The sequence below is a fragment of the Aquarana catesbeiana genome, linkage group LG12 (assembly GCF_042186555.1).
Source record: "Aquarana catesbeiana isolate 2022-GZ linkage group LG12, ASM4218655v1, whole genome shotgun sequence".
Classification (NCBI taxonomy): domain Eukaryota; kingdom Metazoa; phylum Chordata; class Amphibia; order Anura; family Ranidae; genus Aquarana; species Aquarana catesbeiana.
Window position 1 is genome coordinate 231,382,434 of NC_133335.1, and position 22,532 is coordinate 231,404,965.

Below are 22,532 nucleotides of genomic sequence, written 5' to 3' on the forward strand. Positions count from 1 at the left end.
CTCTGCCAGCAGGTTTGAATGTGTCTAAGGACAAGACTGCAAATGCTGCTGGTGTAAGAAAAACTTATGCTGGTGTTGCTGCCACAGGGTCTGGGAAGGGGAAGCAAGCAGGGAAGAAATATGGAAATGTTGTATCTTCCTCCCTGTTTAAAAGGAGGAATGTCGTTCAATTAAAATGGGAGGGCGGTGGAATTTCCCCACATAGGAGGGCAGTGGTGGATAAGATTCTGCAGATGGGGTTTAGGCCTGCAGATATCTTATCCCTGATCAGTCCGGCAGGTTCCTATGAGTACGATTTGTCCTTTATCCGTCCGGAGTCTTTGCACATATTTTGGGAGAAATATGAGCACGTGTGTAGAGGCCTGTCAGACTGGAAAGGGCTCATCTCCAAGCTTGTATCACGCCAGCCCCTCATTAAAATGGTGACAATTCTTGTCAGCAATGAGTCCATACCACAAGGGGATTTATCTGTTTGGTTGAGGAGGTATGGAGACATCCTGAGCCCGCTAAAACAGATTTTGGACGATCAGAGAATATGGACGGGGGGTGGGGTGGTCTGCAGCTAAAATTATAGGTCGTTGACAATGTTGTCCAGCATCTGCCATCCTCAGCTTTCCTGGGGAGGGACAGGCTGACCATCTTCTATCCGGGCCAGCCAAAGCTCTGCAACAAGTGTGGAGATAAAGGGCATCTTGCATCCTCCTGTCCAGTGATGAAGTGCTCTCTGTGTCAAGGTATAGGACATTTGGCAAAGGACTGTGATATCATAAGGTGCAATCTGTGTAATGCGGTGGGACATCCTTATAGTCAGTGTCCTGAGGCAATGCACAACAATCCTGAGCTCATGAGAGAGTTCTTCCACCTGGACATGGAGGATGCTCAGAGCTCAGCAGCTGGGGTGCCTGTGAGTCCATCTGAGTCTGTGCCAACACCCAATATGTCCGTGTCTGTGCCAATACCCAGTATGTCTGTCTCTTCCCAGTCTGTGCGTTTACCTAGTGTGTCAGTGTCTTCCCAGTCTGTAGGTAAGGTATTAGTTGCCGAGAATGTGTCCAATCCTTCTGTGTCTGTGTTTTCCAAAATTGCAGAGGCGGCAAGAGGTGCTGAGTCAGGTGTGGTGCCAGTCCCCCTCCCCCGATGCTGCAGGGTTTCTTCTGAGGATCATGGGGTGCAGAGGAGTGGGGAAATTGGTGAAGAGGCTGGTGGTAGATAAGGGAAGGGAGAGTGGGGGGGAGGGGGGTGAAGGGGAGGATAGGTGTGGGGAAGCTGTTGATTCTGGTTTGTCTAAGGATGATATGGAGTGGTTGGAGGCTAGAAGGAGGAGGGGCAAAAGAAGGAAAAAAAAGGGTTCAGTTACTTTAAATCCTAAAAGGTTTTGCCTTTGGAAAATAAGTTTGGGGTCCTGTCAGATGATGAATGGGACTCGTTCAGTTCAGCGTCCTCTATGGATGATGAGTGCCAGGGTGCAACGAAGCGCGCTGGTTCTCCAGGGAGAGGGAGTAGTCAGGCTAAGAAACGGCTGCCTCAACTACCCTAATGGCAGTTCCCACTCCTTTAAAAGTGGCAACCATTAATGTTGCCAGCTTAAGAACAGTGCTCATCATATGGCCTTATTTTTGCTCAGTGAGTTTGATGCTGACATTTTATTTTTTCAAGAAACCCATCTGAGTAGTCTGGCCGATATGCATCTGGCAAAGAAGGAGTGGAGACGTGGTCCCTCATTTTGGTCTCTTGCGGCCGAGCCTTACAGCGGAGTCGTGGTCCTTTTTTCTGGTATTTGAGGTAGAGATAGGGAGATGCATGGTCTTAGACGTCTCCGTGAGGGGGCAGGACCTGCGCCTGATTAACATCTATGGTCCCCAGACGAAGTGGGACAGGAAATGCCTCTTTACAAAGATTAAGCTTTTTCTTTTTACGGCCCAGCAGGTTACCTTTGGAGGTGATTTCAACACCATTACTAGGTCTATAGACAGGAGAGGTTTCAGAGATAAGCTGGGCTATGACACCCTTTTTCTCAATGCAATAGTTAGGGAAGTAGGTCTGGTAGATGCGCACATTAAGCGCTGCCCAGACAACACGGGGTTCACTTTTCAGCGAGGTAGTAGTTAGAGTAGATATTTAGGGATACTCTGCTTTTTCGGCACCTGTGTGTCGGGCAGTGGAGTTTTCCGATCACTGTATTCTATCTGTGACTCTGAATGCCCCAGACATGCCACCTAGGGGGAGGGGTATCTGGATTTTGAATTCGGCCCTCTTGGAAGGCCCTCCTGGAAGACAAGAGAGTAAGACAATAGTTTGAGGATTTTTTTTCAAGCACAGGTAAGGATCCTAGACTTTTGCAGCAGCAAGTCAGAATGGTGGGAGCTTGTAAAACAGCAGACTGTTGGGCTTTTCAAGGCCATAGGAAGAAAGAAGCAGCAAGATAAGTATATCACCTACCAGCATTTGCGGAGGAAACTTGACCGCCTTGTTTCGAATGGAGGAGATTCTGGGGCGATCTCTGAGGTCTCCTCCTTAGGAGACATCAATATGACCGGCATGCCTCTTTGATTCAGGAGAGGGATTATGGGAAATACCATTCGCCTGACCCTTACCAGAACTGTAAACAGAGCGTAGCAGTTAAGACAGTCAGTGGCCTGAAGGAGAGTACGGGCTCTCTGACGAAGTCTAGGTCAGGGATCCTGGAGGTTGTCAGGTCATACTATGCCGATCTCCTGGGAGGAAGGAACCTTGATTGGACAAGGATGTTGGGTTTTTTGGACTCTACACCAGGTCTGGAAAGTAATGTTCCTTTGATGAATTTGACAGATGAAATCACTTCAGATGAGGTAATCCAGGTTATTGATAAACTAGCCATCAAGAAAACGCCAGGGCCAGATGGTTTGATAGCCGAATTTTATAAATGTTTTAAGATGATCCTGGCTCCCTACCTTGCAGAGGTTTTTAATGGCTGTTTGTATGAGGGTTCTCTCTCTCCCTCACTCCATGAGGCAATCTGTAGTGATCCTTCTGTCAAAGGGTAAAGATCCTTCGATGATTGGGAATTGGCGCTCCATTAGCCTTCTTAATGTCGATGGAAAGATACTGGCAAAGATTTTTTTCTGGCGATTATCACCGGTGGCAGGCAGTTTGTTATCCCACCACCAGCACTGCTCGATCCAGGGTAGAAACACTTTCTCAGCGGTGTTAGCTGTCTGGGAGGCCTTGGAGCATTGTAGGGCTGCTGGTTGGGGTAAATTTTTGCTGACATTGGATCAGGCTAAGGCCTTTGATCGGAGTTAATCATGAGTACTTGTGGCTCCTTCTTGACAAATATGGCCTGGAGGGGGGTTTCATTGATTGGCTCAAGATTTTGTACAAAGGGGCTGAAAGCTTTGCTCTGGTTAATGGTTGCGTCGGGCAGCCCTTTGTGGTCGGCTTGGGTGTGCATCAGGGGTGTCCATTGAGTCCTCTGCTATATGTATTTGCAATCGACCCCTTCATTAGAAGGCTAGAGAGTGGACCATTGTGTGGGGTACCTTTGGGCATCGCTGGTGAGCCTCCTTTGAAGGTTGTGGCCTATGCTGATGATGTTTCTGTTTTTATCTCTGGGACTGGGGAGGAGCAGGAGGTGGTCTCAGTGATAAGGCAGTATGCAGAGGCATCAGGTTCAAAGGTCAACCAGGACAAGTGCGAAGCTTTCTGGAGGGCGTGGAAGGTGAGAGCTTTGTTCTCACCTTTGATGCAGTGTGCGGCGTATGGTCTGAGCACTGACAGGCTGACCCCCCAACCCCTTCAACCTCTCTGCTGCAATGCTGGCAGCACTCATACGTCTATTTCCCAAAGACAACCTCTGGATATGATGCTGAGCATGCGCACTCAACTTCCTTGGTCGACCATGGCGAGGCCTGTTCTGAGTGGAACCTGTCCTGTTAAACTGCTGTATCATACCTCCCAACTTTCTGAGATGGGAATGAGGGACACCTATCAGTAAAAGTATGCAGGCATAGGACACACCCCTTGCCACACCCCCTTAAAAGAGAATTGTACAAAAAAAATAAGATTGGTTAAACCCACAAGTGTTTTTTTACTACAACTATTCCTTTATATTGGCTTTTGGAATCTACAAATGCAGCCATTTAGAAATCAGATGAAAGGTTTAGCACTGGGAAACACTTTTTGATAGATAAAAAGTGCATTTTATATACAACTATATAGATCAGACCAAAATGAGGGACAAATGAGAAGGAATGAGGGACAGAGGGACATTGCTCCAAATCAGGGACAGTCCCTCGAAATCAGGGACAGTTGGGAGGTATGCTGTATGGTCTTGGCCACCGTGCTGCAGCTCAGTTTCAGGGTCTTGGCAATCTTCTTATAGCCTAGGTCAGTGATGGTGAACCTCGGCACTCCAGATGTTTTGGAACTACATTTCCCATGATGCTCATGCACTCTGCAGTGTAGTTGAGTATCATGGGAATGTAGTTCCAAAACATCTGGGGTGCCAAGGTTCGCCATCACTGGCCTAGGCCATCTTTATGTAGAGCAACAATTCTTTTTTTCAGATCCTCAGAGAGTTCTTTACTATGAGGTGCCATGCTAAACTTCCAGTGACCAGTATGAGAGAGTGAGAGCGATAACTCCAAATTTAACACACCTGCTCCCCACTCACACTTAAGACCCTGTAACACTAACGAGTCACATGACACCGGGGAGGGAAAATGGCTAATTGGGCCCAATTTGGACATTTTCACTTAGGGGTGTACTGACTTTTGTTCCCAGCGGTTTAGACATTAATGGCTGTGTGTTGAGTTATTTTGAGGGGACAGCAAATTTACACTGTTATACAAGCTGTACACTCACTACTTTACATTGTAGCAAAGTGTCATTTCTTCAGTGTTGTCACATGAAAAGATAGAAGAAAATATTTACAGAAATGTGAGGGGTGTACTCACTTTTGTGAGATACTGCATTTGTTAAATTGTTACACATTTGGATGATTTTATTTAATGTTGCATTATCACATAAGCACAGCACAATTTCATTTATTTGTAAATGTCACTGTGTTTTGAGATAGTGTTACACATTTGGATGATTTTTTGTTGTGTTATCACAGAAGCGCAGCACAATTTTATTTAATCCTCGCTTCATGCTTTGCACTGGGAAGGCGTCTGATTCTCTCTGCAGTTGCAGGATTAATCCTCCTCTTCGTGTTATTATTCTCTGCTTCGTACGGACAATTTCCTGGCGGGTGAAAACGTAGATTGGCTCATTAATAACGAGGGGCGATCTCTGGACAAGGAGTTTAATGAAGCAATATAAATGATGGGGGAACGTCTCCCGCTCCTGGAGGGAACGGCTCTTCCCAGCTGGAGATGAGTTTAACAAAAAATCCGTTTTGAGCGCAAATTTCCAAATCCGCATTGAATGTCGGTAAGGCCTCGTTCCTCGTTCACACAGGTCAACCGCACATCCATGCGAGGGCCATGTTTTCCCACATGGGTATGGGCAGGTGCAGTGCCGGGATGAGCCCAGGGTGAACATGGCAAACTGCGACCCCCCCCCCCCACAAGATGTATGACCATTATGTGTCAGCAACCCCCCCCCCAAAAAAATTGAGAACTAATCTGTATTCTTACCAGCTAAGCATTAATTTCCCCCCAGTACAAATTCACCCCATTGCTGACATCCCCCCTCCCAGCACAAGTCTTTTCCCCACATCCTCTAAATCCCCCCCCCAGCATAAATCCTCTACCCCTCAAATATCCCCTCCGAGTACACATCCTCTCCCCCACACTCCAAATCCCCCCTTCTAGCACAAATCCACCGCCTAAATCGCCCTCCCCAGCACAAATCCTCTACCCTTCAAATTTCCCCTCCGAGTATACATCCTCTCTGCCACACTCCAAATCCCCCCTTCTAGCACAAATCCACCGCCTAAATATACCCACCTAGCACAAATCCTCTACCCCTCAAATTTCCCCTCCAAGTACACATCCTCTGCACCACACTCCAAATTCTCCTTCCTAGCACAAATCCACCCCTAAATGGCCCAGCACAAATCCTCTACCCCTCAAATTTCCCCTCTGAGTATACATCCTCTCACCCACACTCCAAATCCCCCCTCCTAGCACAAATCCACATCCTAAATTTCCCCTCCAAGTACACATCCTCTCCGTCACATTCCAAATTCTCCTTCCTAGCACAAATCCACCCTCTAAATCGCTCCCCTCCCCCAGCACAAATCCTCTACCTCTCAAATATCCCCTCTGAGTACACATCCTCTCCCCAACACTCCAAATCCCCCCTCCTAGCACAAATCCATACCCTAAATTTCCCCTCTGAGTACACATCCTCTCCACCACACTCCAAATCCCCCCTCCTAGCACAAATCCACCACCTAAATCGCCCCCACCCCCCAGCACAAATCCTTTACCCCTCAAATATTTCCTCTAAGTACACATCCTCTCCCCCACATTCCAAATCCCCCCTCCTAGCACAAATCCACACCCTAAATTTCCCCTCCAAGTACACATCCTCTGCACCACACTCCAAATTCTCCTTCTTAGCACAAATTCACCCCCTAAATCGCCCCCCTCCCCCAGCACAAATCCTCTACCCCTCAAATTTCCCCTCTAATCAAGGGGGGGGGAGTTTGGGACTTTAAATGAGGCACATTATATGTACTTCCATCCTGGGTACGAGTACGTAAACAGAAAAGGGAATGTGGGATTTTAAATGAGACAATTGACTTGTGGAGGTAGAGTGGTTGGTAAACATTATTTAAAACACTGTACTTGTCAAAAAAAATTTTCACTGTGTTTGACACCAGGGAGGCAACACACACAGCCCATTCACTGGATACACACACATGTAAGAACACCATACTTGCAATCCTCCCCACACATGCGGAATGTGCAGTGGCAGTCGGGTATGCAATGTGGGTGTTTTCCTGGCTGGGGTGGGGTCCCTTGCCTCAGCTCCAGGAACAGACAACCATTTGGGGTCCCATCTTCCTCGCTGCCAGCCAAGTACAGTGTTTTAGCGGACCTTTTACTTCTGTACCCATCTCCTGATGAATGGCAGATAGCCATGAAACGCGTCGAGTTTCCATGGGGTGCTCAGTCAAGCCTGGCTCACTACCTATTCACTGGCCCATATACATATCTTTTATACATTTAAAATTTGTTGAGTAGTAGTATGTAACCTCTCATGTGTATGAGCATCTATCTTATGGCAGCTCTTTTGCATATGGGTTACCAATGCCTGTTAATAGGAAATACCTTATTATACTTTATTAATATTTACTATCTCTTATGTGCTGCCTAGTTGACATATATGTATCTATTACGTTTATGCCATGTGTATATGCAGATATATGAAAATACTTTTCAAATTTCCCCTCTGGTATACATCCTCTACCCCACACTCCAAATCCCCCTCCTAGCACAAATCTGCTCCCTAAATCCACCCCCCCCCCAGCACAAATCCTCTACCCCTCAAGTTTCCCCTCCTGTACACATTCTCTCCCTCACACTCCAAATCCCCCCTCCTAGCACAAATGTAACCCCTTAAATTTCCCCTCCCCTAGCACAAATCCTCTACCCCTTAAATCTCCCCTCCGTAAAGGGGAACTTTGATGGTGACCCTGATGTAAAGGGAGACTTTGATAAGGACCATGATGTAAGGGGGGCTCTAATGGGGACCATCATGTTAAAAAGTACTCTGATGGTGACCCTGATGTAAAGGGGAAATCTGATGGGGACCCTGATGTAAAGGAGGACTCTGATGGGGACCCCGATGTAAAGGGGGACTCTGATGGGAACACTGATGTAAAGAGGGACTTTGTTTTTGACCCTGATATAAAGGGGGACTCTGATGTGAACCCTGATGTAAAGGGGGACTTTGTTGGTGACCCTGATATAAAGGGGAACTCTGATGGGGATCCCGATGTAAAGGGGAACGCTGATGGGAACCCTGATGTAAAGGGGGTCTTTGTTGGTGCCCCTGATATAAAGGGGAACTCTGATGGGGACCCTGATATAAAGGGGAACTCTGATGGGGACCCTGATGTAAAGGGGGACTCTGACGGTGACCCTGTTGTAAAGGGGGACTCTGATGTGGACCCTGGTGTAAATGGGAACTCTGATGGGGACCCTGATGTAAATGGGGACTCTGATGGGGACCCTGATGTAAAGGGGGACTTTGTTGGTGACCCTGATATAAAGGGGAACTCTGATGGGGACCCTGATGTAAAGGGGAACTCTAATGGTGACCCTGATGTAAAGGGGGACTCTGATAGGGACCCTGATGTAAAGTGGGACTCTGATGGGGACCCTGATGTAAAGGGGGACTTTGTTGGTGACCCTGATATAAAGGGGAACTCTGATGGGGACCCTGATGTAAAGGGGGACTATTATGGTGACCCTGTTGTAAAGGGGGACTCTGATGGGGACTCTGATGTAAATGTGGACTCTGATGGGGACCCTGATGTAAATGGGGACCCTGATGGGGACACTGATATAAAGGGGAACTTTGTTGGTGACCCTGATATAAAGGGGAGCTCTGATGGGAACCCTGATGTAAGGGGGTACTTTGTTGGTGACCCTGATATAAATTTGGACTCTGATGGTGACCCTGATATAAAGGGAGACTCTGATGGTGACCCTGATGTAAAGGGGGACTCTGATGGGGACCCTGATGTAAAGGGGGACTCTGATGGGGACCCTGATGTAAAGGGGGACTCTGATGGGGACCCTGATGTAAAGGGGGAGTCTGATGGGGACCCTGATATAATGGGGGACTTCTACACATATAATGTTCTGGGGATTCTAAGCAGTTTTATAGCCAATAGTGCAGATTCATTTTAACATGTGTGCAAAAAATGAAAAAATGCTCCAGAGAGGAAATGGTTGAAACAAAAAAACTAATTTGAAATCCTCCAGCATCAGTTCTCCTCCACAGATCCGGATGAAGGTAATGACCCACAACGCCGATCCAACCCAGATCCGTCCAATGGGGTCTCTCTCCAGCCCCCCCCCCTACCCTTTCCTGCCCAGGCTGGTGTCAGACCACTAACTGGAAGAATTGCGCACACTGCTGTCTGTTTATAGCTGTATCATTTCATTAGAAGCAGAGCAGCCGAACGTTCCAAGTAGATGTCATCTGGCTTTCGCCAAAACCATTTGTCTTTCCTGAAATGTATTTGTCAGGCCTGTCAATGGGAAGGAGGATGATGCGAGGATGAAGCTCTGTTTACCATCTATAGAAGCAGACGGTGCTCCTCGCTCATCTCACACCCGCTCACCACATCACCCAGCTACATCCAGTGTGAAAATCCGATTAGAGCCTCAGGTTGGTCGGCTGGGCTTTGTAGTTCCAAAGGGGTCATTGATATAACGACACGTGCCCATTGGGTTCAATATTTCCATTACAGTTTGTTGGGTCATTGGTAAAAAAAAAAAAAAAATTGCCTACTTGTAGTCTCCACCAGGGGGCATATGTGACAGGTGACAACACAGGAGCACGATTGGGAGAGAGGGACAGGGCGTTGTCACCCTATAGGCGGAGGTGTCTGAACAAAACCCTTACGGCGGGATCACCGGGGATTATTTCAATGATGCAGATTTCAAACAATTAAAAAAGTTACCGGAAAATCATTTTTTTTAAATCTCATTTGCTTTGCTTGCTGCGACACATTTCCTTCACCGTAGGGGCGCCACCTGGTGGTTATCTGTATGTAGACAGTGCAATCAACACATTTGTGAACTAACTCCTAAGCAGGAGGAAACAGAACCTGCATACTGACCAACACTTATGGCCACCCGGATTCTGAGACATTGTTAACCCCCACCCCCGCAAACGGTACGCGTTTCATCAGCGGTGGGCACACCCAAAATCACGTCAACTTTGCAGGTTGGCCCCACCCAGTCCCCACTTCTGAATGAGCAAGGACCACCAATCCGTGACCCCAATTGCTGCAACGAGTGCATGTGCAGCGTTACTCAAATAAGGTTGATGCTGTGATTCCAGGACAGAGCCCGGGACACATCATTGGCAGCACAGAGGGCCAAGATGCGGGACTGTCCCGGCCAGTCCAGGAAAGGTGACCTAAGTAAAGAACACATAAGGCTGCCTAGTCCCTTTATATAAAAAAAAAAATAACAACTTCCACTCAGAAATTACGTTTTACATGTTCTGATCATCTACAGCATATGTCAAACACAGAATCTGGCCCTCCAGACCATTTTATGTGGCCCTCACACCTCTCCTGCAGCTGCAGCAACCCCCTTGTTTCTGCCCCCACCTTGGTGTTGGTGTTAGTGGGAGGAATAGTGCCCCATCATTGGTGTCAGTGAGAGGAATAGTGCCCCATCATTGGTGTCAATGGGGGAATAGTGCCCCACCACTGGTGTCAGTAGGAGGAATAGTGCCCCATCATTGGCATCAGTGGGAGGAATAGTGCCCCATCACTGGTGTCAGTAGGAGGAATAGTGTCCCATCATTGGGGTCAGTGGGAGGAATAGTGTTCCATCATTGGTGTCAGTGGGAGGAATAGTGCCCCATCACTGGTGTCAGTGGGAGGAATAGTGTTCCATCATTGGTGTCAGTGGGAGGAATAGTGCCCCATCACTGGTGTCAGTGGGAGGAATAGTGCCCCATCATTGGTGTCAGTGGGAGGAATAGTGCCACATCATTGGTGTCAGTGGGAGGAATAGTGCCCCATCATTGGCGTCAGTGGGACGAATAGTTCCCCATCATTGGCGTCAGTGGGAGGAATAGTGCCCCATTGTTAGTGTTAGTGGAAGGAATAGTGCCCTATCATTGGTGTCAGTGGGAGAAATAGTGCCCCATCATTGGTATCAGTGGGAGGAATAGTGCCTCGTCATTGGTGTCAGTGGAAGGGATAGTGCCCCATCAATGGTGTCAGTGGGAGAATAGTTTCCCATTGTTAGTGGGAGGAATAGAACCCCATTGTTAGTGTCAGTGGGAAGAACAGTGCCCCATCATTTGTATCAGTGGGAGGAATAGCGCCCCATCATTGGTGTCAGTGGAAGGGATAGTGCCCCATCAATGGTGTCAGTGGGAGAATAGTGCCCCATTTTTAGTGAGAGGAAAAGTGCCCCATCATTACTATCAGTGGGAGGAATAGTGCCCCATCATTGGTGTCAGTGGGAGGAATAATCCAGTCACTATTATCCTTCCCTATTAAAAGCCCTAGCTAAAACGATCCTTGTGCACCACCGCAGCTAATGTCTCCAACCTCTTTCAAAGCCACACATGTACAGTAGCACCAACTTAATGTCCACTTACAATAAAAGTTTGACTGCAAAATATTGTCCAGAATGTAAGAAAATCCCTTCGACTGGCCACCTATGAAACTGGGAGCAAAACACAACCTGGTCATCACTAGGGATGGGGGCCAATCTAAGTGTCAAGTAAAGAATGGCCTCAGGGTCTAGCCCCGGTTACCCTCCCCTATTTACAGCCATAGTTAAAATAATCTTTGTGCACCGCCACAGCCAATGTCTCCAACCTCTTCCAAATGTACATGAGTAGCACCAACTTGGTGGCCACTTGCGATGAAAGGTTGGCTGCAAATGATTTCCCAGATTATTTGGTTATCTCTATAGATGGAGTCCAGTCACCCAGTTGTCCATGGCCACAAGCCAGTCTTTGCAATTACCAGAATAAATTTGAGAATTGATCCGGTAATGAAGGGACATCCAATGAGCACTTGTGGAATCCTCAAGATCCAGTCCTGGTTACCCTTCCCTATTAACAGCCCTAGCTAAAATCATTTTTGTGCACCACCACAACCAATGTCTCTAACCACAAAGTGTCTGCAGTCAAGATGCAACCATTCCCTTTTCTCTATGGAAATGCAGTACATGTTTAGCAGAAACTTGGTGTCCAATTCCCATCAAAGGTTGGCTACAAAAGAGTTTCCAGAACATTATAAAATTCCTTCTACTGGCCACCTGTTGAAATCTGGAAGCATCACAACTTGGTTATCATTATTGGTGGTGCCAAGTACCAAGTAACGATTCAACCAGCCCTCCTGTCCATGGCCACAAGACAATTTTTGAAAGCGATGGAATGAAGTTGAGCATTGATAATCGGGTAGCGTAGGGACACCCTTATCCAGTCACAATGAACACTTGTGACCATGAGAAAGGTGCCCTCAGGGTCTAGTCCCTGTTACTCCCTCCTATTCACACCCCTAGCTAAAATAATGTCTGTACACAGCCATAGCCAATGTCTCCAACTCCTTTCGATGCTAAATGTGTAGCACTAACTGGTTGTCCACTTCAAGCATAGGGTTGGCTGCCAACAGATTTTCCAGAATGTTCGAAAATTCCCTTGACTAGACACCTGTTGACTTCAAAAGATAGGGACGCCCAATGAGCGTTTGTGGACCCCCACAGCCCTAGCCAAAATAGTCTTTGTGCACCCCCCCACTGCCGATGTCTCCAACTTCTTCTCCCAGCAGGGATGGCTTCCCCAACCCACGGGGAGTAGACAATTGCTCGACAGGAAGAATTCCCCTGTCTGAGTTGATGGGGGAATAATGCTAATTTCTTTCCTTCAACCCATGGTGTATGGTCTGCTTAACACTAACTTGGTGTCCACTTCAAACAGAAGGTTGGCTGCAAAAAAAGATTTTCTAGAATATTGGAAAATTCCCTTGAACTGGTCACCAAACTGAAAGCATCACATACAAACCTCAGCTCAGATATGAGGCATGGTCATTATTCCACACAATGACCACTTTTCACTCTCCTCTCCACTTTCTTCTCCCCACTTTCTTTTATTTAAGCCCCTATGTTTGTCACTTGTTGTATTTTTATGTTTGTACACGGTTTTTGCACATGTGACTGGTAGGGTGTAGGTCCTCGGGCCTGCCCTAAAAGTCTTAGGAGGGGTTGGACATGGCCTTCTGGCTTGGTTCGCCTACTCTCATGGGGTCTCCCTTCGGGGGAGCCCCACCAAGTACTTGGGTGGGTCTGTTTCGGCAGACCCCTGCAGAGAAAGGGGTCCGCCTGGTTTTCGGTCAGATGGACCAAGTGTAAAGTACCCCAGTCCCCGTCTGGAGCCTAACGTCAGGGAAAGGCCCTCTGATTTTAGAGTGCTTGTGTACACCTGTTGCATGTTTTTGTGTTTCACTCTTTATGAGTTTGGCACCAGGTAAAGTTTTTGAGTGTGTTTCACACGCCGTGGGCTTTCAAAAAAAAAAAGATGGGGGAATAATGCAAATTTCTTTCCTTCAACCCATGGTGTATGGTCTGCTTAACACTAACTTGGTGTCCACTTCAAACAGAAGGTTGGCTGCAAAAAGATTTTCTAGAATATTGGAAAATTCCCTTGAACTGGTCACCTGTTGAAAACTGGAAGCATCACATACAAACCTCAACTCAGCTATGACTATGGATGTTGCCAATCTGAGTATCAAGCAGAACTTGATTATAACTGTGGATGGTGCCAACTGTAAAGTAACAGTTCAGGTCACCAACTTGTCCACGGCCACCAGACACATTTTGCAAACAATGGAATTAAATCTTTCATTGATGAATGGGTAGGGTAGCCTAGGGGAATCCTTATCGAGTCATAATGAGCACTTGGGAGCATGGGAAGATGTCCTGAAGGTCTAGTTACCCTCCCCTATTCACACCCATAGCTAAAATAATCACTGTGCATGGCCACAGCCACATTTTTTTTAAAGATACACGCGTGTAGCTCCAACTTGGTGTCTAATTCCAATAAAAGGTTTGCTGCAAAAGATTTTCCAGAATATTGGAAAATCTCTTCGACTTCCATAGCCAGTCACAATGAGAATCAAAAAGATGTCCTCAAGAACACTTGTCCATGGCCACAAGACACTTTTTGGAGAATATTAGAAAATCCCTTTAACTGGCCACGTATAAAAACTGGTAATATTACATATCAAACACAATTTGGTTGTCACTATGGGCCATTCTGAGTATCAAGTGACAAGTCAAGTCACCCACTTGTCCATGGTCACAAAAACGGTTTTAGCAGGCGACGGAATGAATCTGAACTTTGAGAATTGGGTAGTGTATGGAGCATCAGAAAGATGTCTTCAGGATCAAGTCCCTGTTACCCGTTTCTATTCACACCCCTCCTTAAAATGAACTTTGTGCACCGCCCACAGCCAATCTCTCCAACTTCTTTCAATGCTACATGTGTAATAAACACAAACTTGGAAAGGCAGTGCTATATCCCGATCTAATGTGAAAACAAATCCATCAATACCTTAAATCAGTGGTCTCCAAACTGCAGCCCGGGGGCCAGATGTGGCCCTTTGCTTATCTTTATCCCGCCTTTGGGGCACTACTTCTCCCACTGACATCAACAATGTGGCATTGTTATTCCCACTGACACCAACAATGGAGCACTATATCTTCCACTGGCACCAACAATGAGGCAATATTCTTATGCTTGGCACCAATGATGAGGCAATATTCCTCACACTGGCACCGACAATGGGGCACTATTCCTCCAACTGGCACAAACAATGGGTCACTATTCCTCCCACTGGCACCAATGATGGGGCACTATATCTCCCACTGGCACCAACGGTGGGGTACTATATTTCCTACTGGCACCAACGATGGGGCACTATTTCTCCCACTGGCACCAATGATGGGGCACTATTCCCCCCCACTGGCACTAATGATGGAACACTATATTTCTCACTGGCACCAACGATGGGGCACTATATCTCTCACTGGTACCAATGACGGGGTACTATATCTCCCACTGGCACCAACAAAGGGGCGCCACCAGCACCAATTATGCGGCACTATTCCCCCCACTGGAACCAATGATGGGGCACTATATCTTCCACTGGCACCAATGATGGGGCACTATATTTCCTACTGGCACCGACATTGGGGCACTATTCCTCCCACTGGCACCAATGATGGGGCACTATTTCTCCCACTGGCACCAATGATGGGGCACTATTCCTCCCACTGGCACTGATGATGGAACACTATATTTCTCACTGGCACCAACGATGGGGCACTGTATCTCTCACTGGTACCAATGACGGGTTATATATCTCCAACTGGCACCAACAAAGGGGCACCACCGGCACCAATGATGGGGCACTATTCCTCCCACTGGCACTAATGATGGAACACTATGTTTCCCACTGCCACCAAAGATGGGGCACTATATCTCCCACTGCCACCAAAGATGGGGCACTATATCTCCCACTGGCACCAAAGATGGGGCCCTATTCCTCCCACTGGCTCCAATGATGGGACACTTTGTTTAGAAAGTTTGGAGACCCCTGCCTTAAATGATAGTGATATATGCTCTTACAAAATATTTTAACATAGTACACAAAAATATAAAGTAATGGTTCATAGATAAAGTGCTTTCCGTTCATCAGATGCATAAATAGTGTTCCAACATATAAAAACAAAGTGTCCAGGTAAAGTTGAAAAAGACATGTAACCCAGGAAAGAGAACCACTGTACACCTCCAGCACGTGCGCACAATAGCTCCAGAGCAGCTTACCAGAAAACCATGACCCTCTGGTTAGGAGCGGTCATAGTAAACACATATGCAATCACAAGGTTCCTCTAAGCAGCTGCCAGACTCTCGGTATCACAAGCTCCAAGGTGCTCCACAAGGTCTCTCCCTCATTGAGATGACGACAGTATACAGGAAAAAGAAAACCAGCACCTGGTGTAAAATACAGATAAAATAAACTTTTGCAACCATTGAATTCAGATGGTATGGCTGTCCTCAGATGTGGTGGCAGCATTAGTTTTCTTTTTTTTTCAAGCCAAGCACATTTTCTCATCCAAAAATCACTAAAAGCAGGTATAGTACTGGACCACAGAACAAGGGAATCTTGGCGCCATGATGGAGGAACCACGCGTGCACCCGGATTCACCTTCCTCGGTTACAAGCCCATGTCTCCTGGGGCAGCGGCAGCCGGTGAGCCGGTTATGTGGTGGAGGATTGGTAAGAGATTAGGGGGAGGACAGGAGAGAGCGACTCCCCCCCCTAAGAGTTCCACAACAATCGCCCCAATCGTCACAACAATCGTTGGGCAATTGTTGTGGAACTCTGGGGGGGGGGTCACATCCCTTCAACCTGCCACCAGTTGAAAACTGGAAGCATCACATCCAAAACACAACTTGGTTACAATGGTGCCAATCTGAGTAACAAGTGACAATTCAACTCACCCAGTTGTCCATGGCCACAAGACAACTTTAACAAGTGAAAGAATGAACATGACCATTCATAACCGGAGAGTGTATGGATGCCCAATGGGCACTTGCGAGTATGGGAAAGATACCCTCCAGGTCTAGCTCCCGTAACCCCCTCCAATTACTTATTCCTAGCTAAAATAATCTTTGTGTGCCACCACAGCTATAGTCTCCAACTTCCTGAGCACCACCACAGCCAATGTCCCCAACTTCTTTCAGCGGTACATGTGAAGCACCAACTTGGTGTCCACTTCCAACATAAAGTTGGCTTCAAAAGATATTCCATAACATTAGACAAAATCCCTTTGACTGGCCATCTGTGGACAACCAAGAATATCACATCCAAAACACAACTTGACTTGTGGATAGTGCCAAGTGTCAAGTAACAATTCAAGTCACCCTATTGTCCATGTCCACAAGACCGTTTTTTACAAGTGACGGATAGAATTTGAGCATTCGGGTAGTGTAGGGATGACCAATGAGCACTTATTTTTTGTGCACCACCACAGCCAATGTCTCCTACTTATTTCAATGCTACATGTGTAGCGCCAACTTGGTGTCCATTTCCAATAAAAGGCTGACTACATAAGATTTTCCAGAATATTACAAAATACCTTTAGCTGACCACCTGTTGAAAACCGGGAACATCACATCCAAAGCATAACTTGGCTTGACTGTGGATGGTATCAAGAAACGATTCAAGTCACTTGTCCACGGCCCCAAAACAGTTTTTGCAAGTGAAAATGAATCAAATCAAATTAATTTGAGCATTGATAATCAGGACGCCCTTAGCCAATCACAATAAGCAATTGTGAGAATGAGAAAGATGCCCTCAGGATCCAGTCTCTGTTAACCCCCCCACACACACACACACACACACACACACACACACACACACACACACACACATTCACTCCCATAGCTAAAATAGTCTTTGTGCACCACCACAGCCAATGTCTCCAATTTCTAGGAAAGATTCAAGACCACCACATGTCTTGGCCACAAGACAGTTTTTGCAAGTGACAGTATTCATTTGAGCATTGGGTAGTGTAGGGACGCCCAATGAGCACTTGTGGACCCCGTTAGGGTCCAGTTCCTGTTACCCTTCCCTATTAACAGTCCTAGCTAAAAAAAAATTTGTGCACTGCCACAGCCAATGTCACCAACCTCTTTCAAAGACACATGTGTACCACCAACTTGGTGTCCACTTCCAAAAAAAAAAAAAAAAAAGATCTGCTGCAAAGGATTTTCCAGAAAGTTAGAAGGTACCTTTGACTGACCACCTGTTGAAAATCAGGAGCAACACATCCAAAACACAACGTGGTTTGATAATGTATGGTGCCCAGTATCAAGGAACGATTCAAGTGATGCAACTTGTCCATGACCAAAAAACAGTTTTGCGAGTGACATAATTAATATGAGTGTTGATAATCAGGACACCCTTAGCCAAGTACCATGGCCAATTGTCAGAATGTGAAAGATGCCCTAAGGAATCCCCCCCATTAACTACAACCCTAGCTAAAATAATCTTTTTGCATCACCACAGACAAGTCTCCAACTTCTTTTAACAGTACATGGGTAGCATTTATATTGGTTTACTTCCAATATAAAGTTGGCTTCAAAAGATATTCCACAACATTAAACAAAATCCCTTTGACTGGTCTTCTGTGGAGAACCAAGAATAATACATCCAAAACATAACAATTTGGCTCCACTATGGATGTGCCAAGTATCAAGTAACAATTCAAGTCACCCAATTGTCCATGGCCACAAGACAGTTTTTGCAAGTGACGGAATGAATTTGAGAGTTGACATTTGGGCAGTATAGGGATCCCCAGTGAGCACTTGTGGACCCCTCAGGGTCCAGTCCCCGGTTGCCCTCCCATATTAACAGCCCTAGCTAAAATGATCTTTGTGCACCACCACAGCCAATGTCTCTAACTTATTTCAATGCTACAATATAAGGTTAGTTGCAAATGATTTTTCAGAGCAGTAGGTGAATTGGCCACCTGTTGAAAACTAGAAGCATCATATCCAAAGCACAACTCAGACAATTTTAGCAAGTGATAGAATGAATATGAGCATTGATAATAAGGTAGTGTAGGGAAGCTCAATGAGCACTCTCAAGTACGGGAAAGATGCCTTTAAGGTTTTGTCCCTCTTACCCCCTCCTATTAATACCCCTCGCTAAAATAATCTTTGAGCACCACCACAGCCAAGGTCTCCAACTTCTTTCAATGGTACATGTGTAACACCAACTTGGTGCCCACTTCCAACACAAGGTAGGTTGCAAATGATTTTTCTGAATATTAGAAGACATCTTTGACTGATCACCTGAAAACTGGAAGTATCACATCCAAAAAAACAACTTGGCTTGACAGTGGATGGTGCCAAGTATCAAGGAATAATTCAAATCATACAACTTAGTATCCAATTCCAATATAAGGTTGGCTTCAAATGACAGGGATGCCCAATGAGTACTTGTGGACCCCTTAGGGTCCAATCCTCGTTGCCCTCCCCTATTACCATCCCTAGCTAAAATAATCTTTGTCCACCACCACAGCCAAAGCATCCATCTTCTTTCAATGGTATATGTGTAACACCAACTCTGTGTCTACTTCCAACGCAAGGTAGGTTGAAAATGACTTTCCAGAATATTAGAAGATATCTTTGACTGATCACCTGTTGAAAACTGGAAGCATCACATCCAAAGCACAACTCAGACAATTTTAGCAAATGATAGATCGAATATGAGCATTGATAATCGATTAGTATAGGGATGCTCAATGAGCACTTGCAAGTATGGGAAAGCTGCCCTCAAGGTCTAGACCAGTGTTGACGAACCTTGGCACCTCAGATGTTTTGGAACTACATTTTCCATGATGCTCATGCACTCTGCAGTGTACTTGAGCATCGTAGGAAATGTAGTTCCAAAACATCTGGGGTGCCAAGGTTCGCCATCACTGGTCTAGACCCTTTTACCCCCCACCTAATAATACTCCTGGCTAAATCTTTGTGCACCACCACAGCCAATGTCTCCCACTTCTTCCAAAGTTACATGAGTAGCACCAACTTGGTGGCCACTGGCCAATTCTGAGGTTGCCTGCAAATGATTTCCCAGATTACTCGATTATCCCTATGGTAGGAGCCAAGCCAACCCAGTTGTCTACGGCCACCAGACAGCCTTTTGCAATCGACAGAATACATTTGAGCACTGATAATCGGTTAGCGTAGGGACACCTAATGAGCACTCGCAAAAAGTGTCTGCAGTCAAGATGCAACCATTCCCTTTTCTCTATGGAGAAGTGGAAGGATTCTTTCCCCAAGCATGTGTCAGAGCTCAGCGTGGCAGGAAAAAAGTCACCACGGATTTACGACTTTTGATGGAGATATATCATTTAGCTTCACGAGAGTGTCGCCTTAAGCATTTTACCAAATCATATTTTTTTTAATGATGAGCATCTGTTGACATGTTGTTTTCTGCATCCCAAACATATTGCACCGGTCCCCCTGCTTTCCCCCCCAACACATCCTCCGGCCATAACCGGCGACCTCTGCTACCCGCGTTTTAAGGTCTCCCAGGCAGCCTTTCACATCTAATGATTCCACAACACTGGCTGCCAAAAAAAAAAAAGCTCCTTTTCCTGCTACCAGTCATTAAAGTCACCGATAAGATGACTTCAAGTCGCAATTTACTTTGAACAAATAAGCTTTTTTGAGGCAAACTGCCCAGATTGATGGCATCCAGCAAGGACGGGCTCAGCTTTCCATATTGAGCTCCTATAGTAATGTGTTTGGAAAGCCCCCAAAGCTGGAAAATTTATGACTCAATTTACATGATGCAGTTTTTTGGGTTTGAGCATTTTCATTACCGACCGCAACACTTACCATTTAGAAGTGATAAAATTTTTGCGAGGATCCAGAAAGCCGCGGTCAAATGCATGTGTAATTAAATTTTTTTTAAAAACGGTCTTCGGGAAAGCAGAAAATTGATGTCGTCGGTGTCACCGCCGTGCGCTTTAATGACAACATGAGAATCTGCGGCCGCAACTAACGAAAATTTTGGCCATCTAAATGCTGCATGCGTAAAAAAACAAAAACAAAAAAAAAAACGCAGCAGCTGCAATAAATGTGTTTTTTGTTTTTTTTGCATTTTATGTAATTAGGGAAGGATGGTAGTTTGTAGGGGAACCAAAACAGGTGCACTTACCTGGACACAGGGAGCTGAAGTTTTAAGAGGAGACGGTCTCTCCAACCCTGGAAGTCGAAACGTCCAGCATGGCTAAGTTTTTCACCTGCAGGAAATCCGCTCGGGATGCAATGGAATTTGCAGCATGGGTGTCGGAGAATATTGGGGGAAGAGTGGGGTGATGTGATAGAGAGCGGTCCTTGTCTGTGTTTGTACAGGGACTTCCTCCTCAGCTGGTCCTCAGCTGCTCACCTCTGAGCTGTGTCTGCTCAGGCTGAAGCTCCTCTTCCATCTGAGCTGGTGTGCAGCAACCAGAGAGGAGTACAAGCTCAGTTCCTCCTGCTCGCCCACAGGGGGCGCTCTTCTCCAACTAGAGCTCTGCAAAGATGGAGACAGCATCACTTAAGTCTCTTAATTCACTCTTTCTTCTTCATCTCACCATCTGTTTCTATCTCTCTTTCTTTCCCTCTCATTTCTTATTTTTTTTTCACCTCTTCCCTTCCTTTTGCTTTTTTTTTTTTTTTTCTTCTCCTCTGTACTCCCCATCTTTCCTTCTCTGTTGTCTCTTTCTCTCTCCTTTTTTTTTTTTCCTCCCTAATATCTAATTTCCTCTTTATATGCCTCGCTCTTTTCATGTCATGCCTCCCTCTCTGCTCTCTCTCTAGTCTGTGTCTCTGTTTTTCTCCCTCTCCCCTATTTATTCTCTCTATCACCATCCATCTATCACCTCTCCAGTGGCGGCTGGTGCTCAAAATTTTTTAAGGGGGTGCAAACAAACTGAAAAAAAAAAAACATCAATTGCAGCCTCACTGTGCCCATCAAACGCAGCTACTCTGCCCATCAAACGCAGCTACTCTGCCCATCAAACGCAGCTACTGTGCTTATCAAATGCAGCTAATGTGCCCATCAAACGCTGCTACTCTGCCCATCAAACGCAGCTACTGTGCCCATCAATTGCCACCACTGTGCCATCAAACGCAGCCACTGTGCCATCAAACAAAGCCACTGTGCCATCAAATGAAGCCACTGTACCCATAAATTGCCACCACTGTGCAATCAAGCGCAGCCACTGTGCCCTTCAAGCGCAGACACTGTGCCATCAAACACAGACACTGTGCCCATCAAGCGCAGCCACTCTGCCCATCAAGCGCAGACACTGTGCCATCAAACAAAGCCACTGTACCCATAAATTGCCACCACTGTGCCTATTAAACGCTGCCACTGTGCCATCAAACGCAGCCACTGTGCCATCAAATGAAGCCACTGTGCCATCAAACGCAGCCACTGTGCCATCAAATGAAGCCACTGTGCCATCAAACGAAGCCACTGTACCCATAAATTGCCACCACTGTGCAATCAAGCGCAGACACTGTGCCATCAAACGCAGACACTGTGCCCATCAAGCGCAGCCACTGTGCCCATCAAGCGCAGACACTGTGCCCATCAAGCGCAGCCACTGTGCCCATCAAGCGCAGCCACTGTGCCCATCAAGCGCAGACACTGTGCCATCAAACGCAGACACTGTGCCATCAAACGAAGCCACTGTACCCATAAATTGCCACCACTGTGCCTCTTAAACGCTGCCACTGTGCAATCAAGCGCAGCCACTGTGCCATCAAATGCAGCAACTGTACGCATAAATTGCCACCACTGTGCCATCAAACGCAACTACTGTAACCATCAATTGCTGCCAGTGTGCCCCATCAATTGCCGCCACTTTGCCTCATCAATTGCCGCCAGTTTGCCCCATCAATTGCTGCCAGTGTGCCCCCCCCCGCCTGGCACTTACCTGTCACAGGTCAGCGCTGTCCTCCATGCTCCCTCCGAGTCCTCGATGTCTCCTCCCGTCCTCTTCTGCTATGATTGGATGCCTGGCGTCCAATCACAGTGCCTGCCTAACCAGACCCGGTGCACCTGATTGGCTGAGAGGCTGGTCAGTGTTAGGGAAGCGATTTATTTGATTCCCTAACACAGCACTACGTAAGCAGCGAACGCACAGCAGTGTGCCCGCTGTTTACTCATTTGGAAGCCTATTAGAGCCCACGGCTCTAATCAGGACGCCTATTAGAGCCGATGGCTCTAATCAGGCACTTCCAAAACACCCCTGCCACTGT

At 46.6% G+C, this 22,532-nt stretch overlaps 1 protein-coding gene across 1 annotated transcript in view; it reads right to left on the reverse strand.

The window, feature by feature from the left end:
- SSTR2 (somatostatin receptor 2) overlaps positions 1-21,480 on the reverse strand; it is a 40,207-nt gene extending 18,727 nt beyond the window's left edge. Inside the window, exon 1 of the mRNA XM_073606901.1 lies at positions 20,440-21,480. The gene's annotated coding sequence lies outside the window, so the exon portion shown is untranslated. The remainder of the gene's footprint in view (positions 1-20,439) is intronic.
- Positions 21,481-22,532: the final 1,052 nt, after the last annotated feature.